The 15817-nt window shown below is 46.5% G+C and overlaps 1 protein-coding gene across 1 annotated transcript in view; it reads right to left on the reverse strand.

Annotated features, from left to right (window-relative positions):
- The window catches only part of sgcg (sarcoglycan, gamma), a 702223-nt gene extending 701152 nt beyond the window's left edge, over window positions 1-1071 (reverse strand). Inside the window, exon 1 of the mRNA XM_068033637.1 lies at window positions 1010-1071. The gene's annotated coding sequence lies outside the window, so the exon portion shown is untranslated. The remainder of the gene's footprint in view (window positions 1-1009) is intronic.
- Window positions 1072-15817: the final 14746 nt, after the last annotated feature.

A 15817-nucleotide genomic window follows, 5' to 3' on the forward strand; every position in this document is an offset into this window, starting at 1 on the left:
AAATGCACATTTTGGCTGTTTTGCGAAATGTTACAACACGATTGCATATATTAAATGTATTTTATTGAGAATTAGAATTGGATCCTGCAATATGGATATAATTTATAGGCACGGACTCCCACTATTTCACAGCGTTGAATCTTGCTTCAATCCCACATCGTTAGTCATCACTAATAACAGGAATAACAGATTGCTTCCTAACTTTGTTGTCTGTTGGAAATGGCAACGTTTGAACACATCAAACGGCAAACTAAACAAGTATCAGTTGTTACTTAACACATCTGGTATGCAAACCCCTGGGTGATGCGAGATCTTAGTACTTCCTCGGCTGCAACGATTGTGTTTGGATTCTCTCTTCCCTTTTCTCTGCATTCTGAGCAGGTACCGCGTACTCTTCCACTGAGAATGGATTAGACTCCAAATACTGTTTGGCGTTATAAATGAACAGAGATATCAAAACGACATTACAGCCTCCATATGATTGCCGTTTCCTTCGACACCAGCTATTATCACCATCGGCACGAAAACTTGCAACAACTAAAGTGCCGGCGACACAACACAGTTACTTTCTTCAAAGATATATGTACTGCCCAACAAATGCCAACTATATCTTACCTCTTCAAAAGCCAATGCGAGCTATAAATCTGGCCAAATCGTATGTTTTCAAGTTACCGTCCCCATGGGGTTCGGTGCGGTTATGTTGAAATCTCTTACAAACTGTAAACCTACATGAATATGACTTTGGATTTTCATTGTCTATTAAAAGTTATTTACATATCATTGGAGTTATTTATCCATTGATGTCCTGCTTCAGCGACAGTGCACACAAAGATCACTTCCTTATCTTGCATTTATCTACCTACCAGATAGCCTGTTAGAATACTTCTGGGTTTTTGATAGTTTAAAAACATGGTGGGTAACAAATGTAGCTGTTTATTGATTATAAACCTCATCAATAATAATGCTAATTAATAATAAAGCAGCATAACAAATACTGATAAAACCTTACCTGAACCCTCTAGTCACCTGCGTGAATCGAGTCCCTTAGCTATTACGGGATAAGCCAGCAATAACAGGGTGCTCCGCAACAGTGTTATACAGTAACAAATTCTGACAAGTTCATTTTCATCATCACACCACGCCTTTTTACATGGTAACACCCGGCCTACCTAGCGGCAGATACGCTCATTTCTGTCCAACCGTGCCAAGATTAATACTCCGCAATATTCACGCATCCTTCTCAAATTACATCTGCCAATCAGCTTTTAAAAGAATTTAAAATAGACTTCTCCTACACGTGGCATCACAATTTTAAAAACATCTGTAGTTATTTTGTGTGTGATTAAATCCTTCAAAAACCAGTTTATGACATAGAGCCGCAACAAGCTCTTATTCCTTTTCTTGTAGGGCGAAACATTGAATCACATTATTGGCACAGCACCATATGATGTAGCCGGTAAAATCGTTCAATCGGGAAAGGCTCCCCGCTCCAGGCTTTGCAGCGCCTGCGCTCACGCTGCACTCTGGGCTTCGTAATTCATTACTCAGCCTCCTGCTGAAGAGCCGAGATCAATCGGCATTGAAACTGGGCTCAACTTGGTGACACCAACTGCAGAGGGCTCCCTTCCCTTTCCTTCCCTTCCTGCACAGCTAGGTGCAGTGCCTGTGGCATCAAAGCCAGCGCCGGCTTCGGCAGCTGCCTGCATCGAAGATGGCGCAGATCTAGTAATGGGAAGGAGTTTTGTCCATTGGGAATGTATATAATAGGAGTGAATGGAAAAAGATGTGATTCAGTGAGATTGTGTACAATAGGAGTGAATGGGAAGGGGCTTGGATCCATTGGGAATGTTGGAGTGAATGGGCAGGGGTTTGATCCATTGGGATTGTGTACAATGGGAGTGAATGGGAAGGAGTTTGATCCATTGGGAACGGAAACAGCGGGAGTGAATGGGAAGGGGTTTGATCCATTGGGAATGTATACAGTGGGAGTGAATGGGAAGGGGTTTGATCCATTGGGAATGTATACAGTGGGAGTGAATGGGAAGGAGCTTGATCCATCACTGTAAATGGCAAAACGAAAAGCGAAGGAGGGAAGGAGCAGGGTCTGCTGGGTTAGAGAGTGAGGTGCCAAGTTCCAGTGGGAGTGAGGCGGAGCCTGATAGACCGTGGCTTCAACAGCTGGGGATCAGAGCACTGCATGGCACTGAGGGAGAGTGATGATGTCACCATGTGCAGATGCAGTCTGGCACTGGCTTTTTAACAATGGTTTCATGGGATGTGGACATCACTGGAAAGGCCAGTATATGTTACCCAACTCTTATTGCCTTTAAGAAGGTGGTGGTGAGCTGCTCAGTCCATCTGGTGCGGATACACTTATAGTGCTGAGAGGGAGGGAGTTCCAGCATTTTGATCCAGTGACAGTGAAGGAACAGTGATATAGTTCCAAGTCAGGATGGTGTGTGGCTTGGATGGGAAATTGCAGGTGCTTGTGTTCCCATGTATCTGCAGTCCTTGTCCTTCTAGGTGCAAGAGATTTTTTTATTCATTCATGGGATGTGGGTGTTGCTGACTATGCCAGCATTTATTGCCCATCCCTAATTGCCATTGAGAAGGTGGTGGTGAGCTGATTTCTTGAACTGCTGCAGTCCATGTGGGCTAGGTATAATACATTGCTGTTAGGAAGGGAGTTCCAGGATTTTGACCCAGCGACAGTGAAGGAACGGCGATATAGTTCCAAGTCAGGATGGTGTGTGGCTTGGAGGGGAACTTGCAAGTGTTGGTGTTTCCATGCAACTGCAGCCCTTGTCTTTCTAGGTGGTAGAGGTCGTGGGTTTGGAAGGTGCTGCCTAAGGAGCCTTGGTGCGTTGCTGCCGTGCAGCTTGTAGATGGTACACACTGCTGCCACTGTGCGTCAGTGGTGGAGGGAGTGAATGTTTGTGGATGGCATGCCAATCAAGCGGACAGCTTTGTCCTGGATTGTGTCAAGCATCTTGAGTGTTGTTGGAGTGGCACCCATTCAAGCAAGTTGAGAGTATTCCATCACATTCCTGACTTGTGCGTTGTAGATGGTGGACAGGCTTTGGGGAGTCAGGAGGTGAGTTACTCGGCACAGGATTCCTAGCCTCTGACCTGTTCTTGTAGCCATAGTATTTATATGGTTACTCCAGTTCAGTTTCTGGTCAATGATAAGCCCCAGGATGTTGGTAGTGGAGGATTCAGCAATGGTAATGCCATTGAATGTCAAGGGGAGATGGTTAGATTCTCTCTTGTTTGAGATAGTCATTGCCTGGCACTTGTGTGGCGCGAATGTTACTTGCCACTTATTCGCCCAAGCCTGGATATTGTCCAGATCTTGTTTCATTTCTACATGGAAGGCTTCAGTATCTGAGGAGTCGTGAATGGTACTGAACATTGTGCAATCATCAGCGAACGTCCCTAATTCTGACCTTCTGTTTGAAGGAAGGTCATTGATGAAGCAGCAGAAGATGGTTGGGTCTCGGACACTACCCTGAGGAAGTCCTGCAGTGATGTCCTGGAGCTGAGCTGATTGACCTCCAACAGCCACAACCATCTTCCTTTGTGCTAAGTATGACTCCAATCAACAGAGTGTTTTCCTACTGATTTCCATTGACTTCAGTTTTGTTAGGGCTCCTTGATGCCATACTCTGTCAAATGCTGCCTTGATGTCAAGGGCAGTCACTCTCACCTCACCTTTTGAGATCAGCTGTTTTGTCCATGTTTGAACCAAGGCTGTAATGAGGTCAGGAGCTGAGTGGCCCTAGCAAGTGCAGCTTGATAGCATCGTCTACGACCCCTCCATCACTTTACAGATGATCGAGAGTGGACTGATGGCATGGTAATTGGCCAGGTTGGATTTGTCCTGCTTTTTGTATACAGGAGATACCTGGGCAATTTTCCACATTGCTGGGTAGATGCCAGTGTTGTAGCTGTACTGGAACAACTAGGCTAGGAGTGTAGCAAGTTCTGGTTTGGAAGGTGCTTTCGAAGGAGGCATGGTGAGTTGCTGCAGTGCATCTTGTATATAATACACACTGTTGGCATCAGTGGTGGAGGGAGTGAATTTTTAAGGTCGTGTGTGGGGCGCTGATCAAGCGGGCTGCTTTGGATGGTGTCGAGCCTCCTAAGTGTTGCTGGAGCTGCACCCATCCAGGCAAGTGGAGAGTATTCCATCACACTCCTGACTTGTGCCTTGTAGATGGACAGGTTTTGTGGAGACAGGAGGTGGGTTACTTGCCGTAGAATTCCCAGTCTCTGACCTCCCCTTGTAGCTACAGTATTTATGTGGTTACTGCAATTCAGTTTCTGGTCAATGCTAACCCCCAGGATGTTGATAGTGGGGGATTCAGTGATGGTAATGCCATTGAATGACAAGGGGAGATGGTTAGATTCTCTCTTATTGGAGATTGTCATTGCCTAGTACTTGTGTGGCGCGAATATTACTTGCTACATATCAGCCCAAGCCTGAATGTTGTCCAGGTCTTGCTGCATTTCTGCATGGACAGCTTCAGTATCTGAGGAATTGGGAATGGTACTGAACATTGTGCCATCATCAGCAAACATCCCCACTCCTGACCTTATGATGCAGGGAAAGTCATTGATGAAGCAGCTGAAGATGGTTGGGTCTAGGACACTACCCTGAGGAACTCCTATCTCCTGGGGCTGAAATGATTGGTCTCCAACAATCACAACTATCTTCCTTTGTTCTAAGTATGATTCCAACCAGTGGAGAGTCTTTCCCTTGATTCCTATTAATTTCAGTTTGACTAGGGCTCAAATGCTGCCTTGATATCAAGGGCAGTCACTCTCACCTCCCCTCTTGAGTTCAGGTGTTTTGTCTATGTTTGGACCGAGGCTGCACTGAGGTCAAGAGCCAAGTGGCCCTGGCAGAATCCAAACTGAGTATTGGTGAGCAGGTTACTGCTGTTTAAGTGGCGCTTGATAGCACTGTCAATGACACCTTCCATCACTTTGCTGATGATTGGTTGTAGACTGATGGGGTGGTAATTGGCTGGATTGGATTTGTCCTGCTTTTTGTGGACAGGACATAGCTGGGCAGTTCTGCACCTTCAGTATTACAACTGGAATGTTGTCAGGGCCCATAGTCTTTGCTGTATCCCGTGCCTTCAGCTGTTTCTTGCTATCAAGTGGAGTGAATCAGATTGGCTGGAGACTGGCATCTGTGATGCTGGGGACCTCAAGAGGAGGCCGAGGTGGATCATCCACTTGGCACTCTGGCTGGAGATGGTTGCAACTGCTTCAGCCTTGTCTTTTGTACTGATGTTCTGGGCTTCCCCATCATTGAGGATGGGGATATTTGTGGAGTCTCCTCCTCCTTTTCCCTTATTTGTTTAAATGTCCACCACCATTCAGGTCTATATGTAGCAGGAATGCAGAGCTTTTATCTGACTCATTGGTTGTAGGATCGATAAGCTCTGCCTATTGCATGCTGATTCCACTGTTTGGCATGCAAGTAGTCCTGTGTTGTAACTTCACTGGGCTGACACCTAATTTTTCGGTATGCCTGCTGCTGCTTTTGGCATGCCCTCCTACACTCTTCATTGAACCAAGGTTGATCCCTTGGCTTGATGGTAATGGTAGAATGAGGGATATGGATAAATATGTGTAAAGGAAATGTTTACAGGACTGTGGGGGGAGAGCAAGGGGAGTGGCACAAATTGGAAAGCTCTTTTAAAGAGCCGACATAGGCACGATGGGCCGAATGGCACAGAAATCTATTGTGACATGCTGTTAAACATATGCTTCAGCTAGAGCAGATTTTCTAGAGTTCCCACATATCAGTCCCATTCTACTGCCTTTTTTGACACGCTAATCTAATATTTGACAATTGTCTTTAATTAAAGCCATGCTTTAGATCGTGGTGTCATGTCTGCAGAATCACATCTCATTCTTCCTGGTTTTGCCGCGCAAGTTTATTTCCCATGATTTATGATTATGAAAGGGTTCAATAGGGTTAAATGCAATGAAGATATTTCCACTTGCAGGGGAGACCAGATCTAAGGGGGGCATAAATATAAGATGGTCACTAATAAATCCAATTCAGGAGAAACCTCTTTATCCAGGGAGTGGTGAGAATGTGGAACTCGCTAACACCGGGACTGGTTGAGGTGGATGCATTTAAGTTTAAATGCATTGAGAGTAAATGCATTTAAAGGGAAGCTGGATAAACACATGAGGGAGAAAGGAATAGAAGAATATGTTGACAGGGTGAGGTGACGAGAGGTAGGAAGCGGAAGCTAATGTGGAGCACATACACCAGCATGTACCAGTTGGGCCAAAAGGCCTGTTTCTGTGCTGATAATTCTATGGCATTCTTGAGACTGCATTTCCACGGAGTTCAGCAAGATCAGCCTGCATTAAGCCAACTGAAGACAGCTTGGCCAACACTGTAATTGGATTCTACTTGGATTGGGGGGTTGGTTAGCTTTGTTGGCTAGATGGTCACTGCGTGACGTAGAAAGTCGCCAACAGCGTGGGTTCAATTCCCGTACCGGCTGTGGTAGTTCATGCCCCAAACTTGAGGAGTGGTGACCCTCAAGCTAAACATTACCAACATTGGGGTGGCGCAGTGGTTAGCACCACAGCCTCACAGCTCCAGTGACCTGGGTTCAGTTCTGGGTACTGCCTGTGCGGAGTTTGCAAGTTCTCTCTGTGACCGCATGAGTTTCCCCTGGATACTCTGGTTTCCTCCCACAGCTAAAGACTTGCAGGTTGATAGGTAAATTGGCCATTGTAAATTGCCCCTAGTGTAGGTAGGTGGTAGGAGAATGGTGGGGATGTGGTGGGAAATATGGGATTAACGTAGGATTAGTATACGTGGGTGGTTGTTTGTTGGCACAGACTCAGTGGGCCAAAGGGCCTGTTTCAGTGCTGTATCTCTCTATGCCAGGCCATGAGGTTACAGAGTGTGTTTGAATACAATTCTGCTGCTGCTGATGGTCCTCAGCACCTCATGGATACCCAGTTCTGAATATATCCCATTGGTGGTGGTGGCAAATAAAACAATGGAGGTTATCCTCAATGTGGAGACGGGACTTTGTTTTCACAAGGACTATGTGGTGGTCACTCCTACCAGCACTGTCATGGACAGATGCATATGCAACAGGTAGATTGGTGAGGACAATGTCTAGTAGGTTTTTCCCACTTGTTGTTCCTGCTGGTGGCCGCACACCAATAACGTCAGCAGTGGGAGAAATGCGCATGCAATGGCGGACCAGTGTGAGCCAAGTGCGCATTCGCAAGGACGCCTGGCCAATCAGCATCAGGAGTTACAGCGTTTTGTCAATATCTTCTCTGCAAGCCACGCACTTCAGAAATAGAGGTGTCCTGCCCTTTATTTGCCACTGTTAAAATTTTGGGTGGCAGTGATGCAACGCACGTCATTATATTGGTGCAGCACTAATGGCCTGAGAAACGGCACAGATGTCAACAACTGGTAGTAGAGGCTAGCCTTGATCTCCAAGGAGCCACCAGAGACTTTCCTTTCTGGGTGAATCAGTGCTTGCATGATAGACTGCCTTAAGATGAAGGCATTGTGGCAGCTGCCAGGAAAGCAAGCATACTCTTGCATCAATGCTGTGCTGCTGGCAACAAACAAGATGAGCACTGAGAAAGTGGAACTCTCTCCTATTGATAGCGATAGCATTGATTAAGTGAGTATGTATGCAGATGTAAACTATGATCTCTTAGACCTTGGGGAGTCCTTCCACTCTGTAAAATTGCTTTACCCTGTCATGTTGCTGTCAGTTGTATATGGGAAAATGGATGAACTGGTTTTCTGTAGCAAGCAAACAATCTGTGATTAATTCGTCAGTGCACATTTAATTGACTGATGCTAGTGATGTGCCGAGTTTCAGCCTGGAATGCTCCAATATCTGCCAGTCCAGAGCTTATTGCAATTTTCTACGTGATTATTGAGTCTACCTCCTTCCCTCAGTGTTTCTTGCTTTGAGTAAGCACGAGGCAGTTGAGTATGCATGACTTTATTTATACAGTACAGGTGATCAAACTATACAGTATAACACAAGCACTGAGTTTCTCTATCTCCTAGCGCTGGAAACCCCCCTTATATAGCTTCAAAAGCACATTTCACTGATAAATAGACCTTTGGATTTCTAATCCCGAAAACTCCTTCATGATTTAACTATCTCCAGAACTTCCCAAAGACAGCTTGCTTACCCACAGACATCCATTCTATATTATGGTTAATTAATCCCTCTACTTACATTTGTTACACTAATCACTAAAGTTATCCATTAATCACTCTTGCTTGATGCTCAAGTCACATATTTCCTTGCACAGTCAGTCCTCCATTGTTTTATTTGCCACCACCACCAATGGGATATATTCAGAACTGATCTGCCAGTTCAGAACTGGGTATCCATGAGGTGCTGAGGGGCAAAGTTTAGAGGGGATGTGCGAGGCAAGTTTTTTACACAGAGGGTGGTGAGTGCCTGGAACTTGCTGCCAGGGGAGGTGGTGGAAGCAGATACGATAGCGACATTTAAGAGACATCTTGACAAATACATGAATAGGAAGGGAATAGAGGGATATGGGCCCCGGAAGTGCAGAAGGTGTTAGTTTAGGCAGGCATCAAGATTGGCGCAGGCTTGAAGGGCTGAATGGCCTGTTCCTGTGCTGTACTGTTCTTTGTTCTTTGCAGATGATAAGAAGATACGTGGTGCGGAACATAATTCATTTCCCCTTGCTCACAGGCAGCAGCCTATGGCTCTATCGCTCCTTTTATACCTAGGCAGTCTGTTGACCCATCGACTAGTTATGGTTTATACAGTTCAGTTTGATTGTTAACTCTTAACACTCCAACATGTCCAACAGTGTTCAGCCCACAGTGTCCACTACAATCTTAGCAGCCATATGCAAATGAGAATTAAATAAACTCTGAAGGCCTGATGTTAGTTTTTCCTACTCCACCGCCTATGGACTGCCTCAAAAAACGAATACATCAAAGAAATATTGATTGCTAGATGGCAGGACACTGGTGTTAATTAAAGGCCATTCAACAAGGAGGATTTTTTGAATGTACCAAACCTTTTTGCTGCTTTCCTTCCCTTCATTTTGTACCTCTGCAGCACTTTCGCCACAGGAGACTGTAATCTTTCCTTTGGGCATTCCACTATACCTCTGTTATGAGAGGAGCAAAGAGGAAGGTAACCAAAGTCAGTAGGGGAAGCAGGCAGTTAATTCCTTGCTTCAAGAAAAATATGCACAAAAGCAACCTTTACAAGATGCCACAAAATGTGAGTACATCTCATAAGGGGCACCTTCGGCTGAATCATTGGATCCCACGCTACATCATCCCTGCTTTTAAGTTTCTTGTTTTAACATACATCCAATCATTCATAACTGATATTTCGCTCTATTGCCCAATAGCAAATGCTGCAAGTTTAGAAGTATTATGAATGTGTTTCCCCCAGGCTTTCCTCCACAGATCAACAACGGTAACAATTTTTTAATCAACATAAACAGCTGTGTGTTTCTATCGCCATGGGAGACCTTTAACTTCTCCTCAGCACTCCCATAGTGACAGGAGCTCATGAGGTGATGGGTTGCTTCATTACAGCAAGAACCTCTTGGGACAGAATGGTCCTCGTGTCAGGGAAGCTGAAGCCTACCTTCTATGGTGATGCAAACTCTGCTGGCCATGGCTGATTTCTCCCATCTGTGTACGTTTCTGAGAGGATTGGCAGGAGAGTACACCTGCAACACTGAGCTGAGAGACAGTGAAACTGGAAACCGACATTTCCTCCTAAATCTCCCGGACCATGATCCCACTACCGAATAGCAAGCTATCGTCTCCAGGACTGTTACTGACCTCATCTCCACTGGAGATCTTCCCTCCACGACCTCCAACCTCATAGCTCCCAACCTCAAACAGCCCACTTCTACCTGCTTCCCATGATCCGCAAGCAGGACTGTCCTGGCAGACCCATCACTTCAGCCTGTTCCTTCCCCACTGTATTGATTTCTTTCTATCTCAACTCTACTTTTTTTCCACTTGCCCAGTCTCTTTTCAACTATATCTGTGACTTTTCCGATGTCCTCCATCACTTTAACAGTTTTCAGTTTCCTGGCCCTAACCATCTCCTTTTCACCGTGAACGTCCAATCCCTCTACACCTCCATCCCCCACCAGGATGGTCTGAGAGCTCTCCGCTTCTTCTTTGAACGGAAGTCCAACCAGTTTCCATCCACCACCGCCCTCCTTCCCCTGACTGAACTTATTCTCACATTGAACAACTTCTCCTTCAACTGCACTCACTTCCTCCAAATAAAAGGTGTTGCTGTGGGTACCTGCATGGGCCCTAGCTATGCCTATGTTTTTGTGGAATATGTAGAGCATTTTTTCTTCCAGTCCCTACTCAGGTCCCTTCCTCCACCTCTTTTTCTGGTACATTGTTGACTGTATCAGTGCCATTCCCTGCTTTTGCCCTGAACTGGAAAACTTCATCAACTTTGCTTCCGATTTCAACCCTTCTCTCACTTTTACATGGTCCATCTCCGACTCTTCCCTTCCCTTCCCTTCCCTTCTCTGTCTCCATTACTAGGGATGGGCTCCTAGTGTCTCCTACTGTCACCTTGAATACCCTTCCTCATACCCTGCTTCCGTAAGGACTCTATTCCATTTTCCTAGTTTCTCCATTTCCATCACATCTGTTCTGATGGTGCAATCTTCTTTACTAGTGCTTCTGCTATGTCTTCCTTTATCCTCAACAGAGGATTCCTTCCCCCTGTGCTTGGCAGGGCCCTTGACAGTGTCCATCCTATTTCTCACACTTCTGTTCTCACCCCCTTCCCCTCCCTCTGAGAGCAATGATAGGGTTTCCCTTCTCCTCACCTTCCATCCCATCAGCCTCCATATTCAACGGATTACAGTCCACCATTTCCACCACCTCCAGCATGATGCTACCACCAAACACATCTTCCCCTCCCCTTTCAGCATTCTGAAGGGACCGTTCCCTCTGTGACGCCCTGGTCCATTCCGCAATCACCCACAGCACCTCTTCCCCTACCCACAGCACCTTTCCATGCAACTGCAAGAGATGAATTGCCTTCCCTTATACCTCTTCCCTCCTCATCGTCCAAGGCCCCAAGCACTCCTTTCAGGTGAAACAGCAATTTATGTGTACCTCTTTCAATTTAGTATACTGTATTTGCTGCACAGGATACGGTCTGCTCTACATTGGGAAGGCCAAATGCAGATTGGGTGTTTGCTTTGCACAACACCTCCATTCAGTCCACAGGTGTGATCCTGAGCTTTCAGTTGCCTGTCATATTAATTCTCCACCTTGTTCCCATGCTGATCTCTCTGTCCTCGGCCTCCTGCAGGGTTTCAATGTAGTTCAAGGCAAGCTCGAGAATACCTTTCAATTAGGCACTTCAACAATTGCTGACCATAGCCTCTGCCCCCATTTTGTTTCCTTTTTCTTTGCAGGTTTTGGTTTTACTGCTTTGTTTTTTTCTCTTGCTTTGCTTTTGGGTGGCAGCTGTTCATCCTTCTGCAATTCACATCTCCTCTAGACACAACATTTTCTTTCTTACTTGTCCCATTACCATTCTCTTTGACCTTGTACCACTAACTCTTTTGTCATTTAATCTCTCCTGCCCTGCACCCTACCACAGACCTTCCCTTTTGTTCTTTTTCCCACCGTCCCCCTTTCACTTGCTTAAAACCTATTGCATTTCTAACTATTCCCAGTTCTGATGAAAGATCATCGACCTGAAACATTAACTCTGCTTCTCTCTCCACAGATGCTGCCTGACCTGCTGCGTCTTTCCAGCATTTTCTGTTTGTATTTCAGATTTCCAGCATCTGCAGTATTTTGCTTTTTGAGATAAAATTCCCCCTTCTGTTTCATCAATTCACTGCAATCTCCGTCCAGGGTGACCACAATTTCTCCCAGGCTTCTTTCAGTCTTTCACCAATGTATCATAAATAATGCTCTCTTTCACTGGCGTCTAAACAACCATGGTCCTTAGCTCTAAACAAGCTAGATCCAGTTTTCATGCCATCAACATTTTTCCCTCAAACACGGTAATCTTTCCTCATATCCATTAACAATCAATTTCCCCTGTGGGCTAAACTAAAAAGTGGATATTCATTGGACAGGCTGTGAATGTGGTAACCATTACACGTCCTTGGTCCTTTGCATCTTTGTCTCCCTGTTGACAAATGGATGGCTTCTTTTGATTCACTTTTATAATCATATTTAGCAAATTTCCTTGTTTTAGTTTATTAATAATTGTTATTGAACGATTCAATGTCTGACTGATAGATGTAATTAATTGTTTATTTATAAGTTCATATTTTAAAACTGATATTGGCATTTTAATCAAAAACAAGAAATGCTGGATTCACTCAGCAGGTCTGGCAGCATCTGTGGAAAGAGAAGCAGAGTTAACGTTTCGGGTCAGTGACCCTTCTTCGGAACTGACAAATATTAGAAAAGTCACAGATTATAAACAAGTGAGGTGGGGGTTGGGCAAGAGATAACAAAGGAGAAGGTGCAGATTGGACCAGGCCACATAGCTGACCAAAAGGTCACGGAGCAAAGGCAAACAATATGTTAATGGTGTGTTGAAAGACAAAGCATTAGTACAGATTAGGTGTGAATATACTGAATATTGAACATCAGCAAGTGCAAACCTGAAGAAAAACAACCTGAAAAAAACAGTGGGTAAGCAAACTGAACAAACTAAGATGAAATGAAATAAATGCAAAAAAAAGATTGTAAAAAATGTAAAAAGGAATGCAAAAAAAAAGGAAGAAAAAATAACTAAAAATGACTAAAAATGAAAGTAAAGTGGGGGGCTGTCATGCTCTGAAATTATTGAACTCAATGTTCAGTCCAGCAGGCTGTAGTGTGCCTAATCGGTAGATGAGATGCTGTTCCTCGAGCTTGCGTTGATGTTCACTGGAACACTGCAGCAATCCCAGGACAGAGATGTGAGCATGAGAGCAGGGGGGAGTGTTGAAATGGCAAGCAACCGGGAGCTCAGGGTCCTGCTTGCGGACTGAGCGGAGATGTTCCGCAAAGCGGTCACCCAGTCTGCGCTTGGTCTCCCCAATGTAGAGGAGACCACACTGTGAGCAGCGAATACAGTATACTACATTGAAAGAAGTACAAGTAAATCGCTGCTTCACCTGAAAGGAGTGTTTGGGGCCTGGGATAGTGAGGAGAGAGGAGGTAAATGGGCAGGTATTACACCTCCTGCGATTGCAAGGGAAGGTGCCCTGGGACGGGGACGAGGTGGTGGGGGTAATGGAGGAGTGGACCAGGGTGTTGCGGAGGGAACGATCCCTTCGGAATGCTGACATGGGAAGGGAGGGGAAGATGCGACTGGTAGTGGCATCACACTGGAGGTGGCGAAAATGGCGGAGGATGATCCTTTGGATATGGAGGCTGGTGGGATGAAAAGTGAGGACAAGGGGAACCCTGTCACGGTTCTGGGAGGGAGGGGAAGGGGTGAGGGTAGAGGTGCGGGGAATGGGTCGGACACGGTTGAGGGCCCTGTCAACCACAGTGGGGGGAAATCCTCGGTTGAGGAAAAAGGAGGTCATATCAGAAGCACCGTCATGGAAGGTAGCATCGTCAGAGCAGATGCGTCGGAGACGGAGAAACTGGGAGAATGGAATGGAGTCCTTACATGAGGTAGGGTGTGAAGAAGTGTAGTCGAGGTAGCTGTGGGAGTCAGTGGGCTTATAATGGATATTGGTAGACAACCTATCCCCAGAGATGGAGACAGAGAAGTCGAGGAAGGGAAGGGAAGTGTCATAGATGGACCATGTAAAGGTGAGAGAAGGGTGGAAATTGGAAGCAAAGTTGATAAAGTTTTCTAGTTCGGGGCGGGAGCAGGAAACGGCACCGATACAGTCATCAATGTACCGGAAAAAGAGTTGGGGGAGGGGGCCTGAGTAGGACTGGAACAAAGAATGCTCGACATATCCCACAAAAAGACAGGCATAACTAGGACCCATGCGGGTACCCATAGCGACACTTTTTACTTGAAGGAAGTGCGTGGAGTTGAAGGAGAAGTTGTTCAATGTGAGAACAAGTTCAGCCAGGCGAAGGAGGGTGGTGGTGGATGGGGACTGGTTGGGCCTCTGTTCCAGGAAGAAGCGGAGAGCCCTCAAACCATCCTGGTGGGGGATGGAGGTGTAGAGCGATTGGACGTCCATAGTGAAGAGGAGGCGGTTGGGACCAGGAAACTGGAAATTGTCAAAATGACGTAGGGCGTCAGAAGAGTCACGGATGTAGGTGGGAAGAGACTGGTCCAGTCTCTTCCCACCTACATCCGTGACTCTTCTGACGCCCTACGTCATTTTGACAATTTCCAGTTTCCTGGTCCCAACCGCCTCCTCTTCCCTATGGACGTCCAATCGCTCTACACCTCCATCCCCCACCAGGATGGTTTGAGGGCTCTCCGCTTCTTCCTGGAACAGAGGCCCAACCAGTCCCCATCCACCACCACCCTCCTTCGCCTGGCTGAACTTGTTCTCACATTGAACAACTTCTCCTTCAACTCCACGCACTTCCTTCAAGTAAAAGGTGTCGCTATGGGTACCCGCATGGGTCCTAGTTATGCCTGTCTTTTTGTGGGATATGTCAAGCATTCTTTGTTCCAGTCCTACTCAGGCCCCCTCCCCCAACTCTTTTTCCGGTACATTGATGACTGTATCGGTGCCGTTTCCTGCTCCCGCCCCGAACTAGAAAACTTTATCAACTTTGCTTCCAATTTCCACCCTTCTCTCACCTTTACATGGTCCATCTCTGACACTTCCCTTCCCTTCCTCGACTTCTCTGTCTCCATCCCTGGGGATAGGTTGTCTACCAATATCCATTATAAGCCCACTGACTCCCACAGCTACCTCGACTACACTTCTTCACACCCTACCTCCTGTAAGGACTCCATTCCATTCTCCCAGTTTCTCCGTCTCCGACGCATCTGCTCTGACGATGCTACCTTCCATGACGGTGCTTCTGATATGACCTCCTTTTTCCTCAACCGAGGATTTCCCCCCACTGTGGTTGACAGGGCCCTCAACCGTGTCCGACCCATTCCCCGCACCTCTACCCTCACCCCTTCCCCTCCCTCCCAGAACTGTGACAGGGTTCCCCTTGTCCTCACTGTTCATCCCACCAGCCTCCATATCCAAAGGATCATCCTCCGCCATTTTCGCCACCTCCAGCGTGATGCCACTACCAGTCGCATCTTCCCCTCCCTTCCTCTGTCAGCATTCCGAAGGGATCGTTCCCTCCGCGACACCCTGGTCCACTCCTCCATTACCCCCACCACCTCGTCCCCGTCCCAGGGCACCTTCCCTTGCAATCGCAGGAGGTGTAATACCTGCCCATTTACCTCCTCTCTCCTCACTATCCCAGGCCCCAAACACTCCTTTCAGGTGAAGCAGCGATTTACTTGTACTTCTTTCAATGTAGTATACTGTATTCGCTGCTCACAGTGTGGTCTCCTCTACATTGGGGAGACCAAGCGCAGACTGGGTGACCGCTTTGCGGAACATCTCCGCTCAGTCCGCAAGCAGGACCCTGAGCTTCCGGTTGCTTGCCATTTCAACACTCCCCCCTGCTCTCATGCTCACATCTCTGTCCTGGGATTGCTGCAGTGTTCCGGTGAACATCAACGCAAGCTCGAGGAACAGCATCTCATCTACCGATTAGGCACACTACAGCCTGCTGGACTGAACATTGAGTTCAATAATTTCAGAGCATGACAGCCCCCCACTTTACTTTCATTTTTAG

This window comes from Heterodontus francisci, chromosome 6, assembly GCF_036365525.1.
Source record: "Heterodontus francisci isolate sHetFra1 chromosome 6, sHetFra1.hap1, whole genome shotgun sequence".
NCBI lineage: Eukaryota > Metazoa > Chordata > Chondrichthyes > Heterodontiformes > Heterodontidae > Heterodontus > Heterodontus francisci.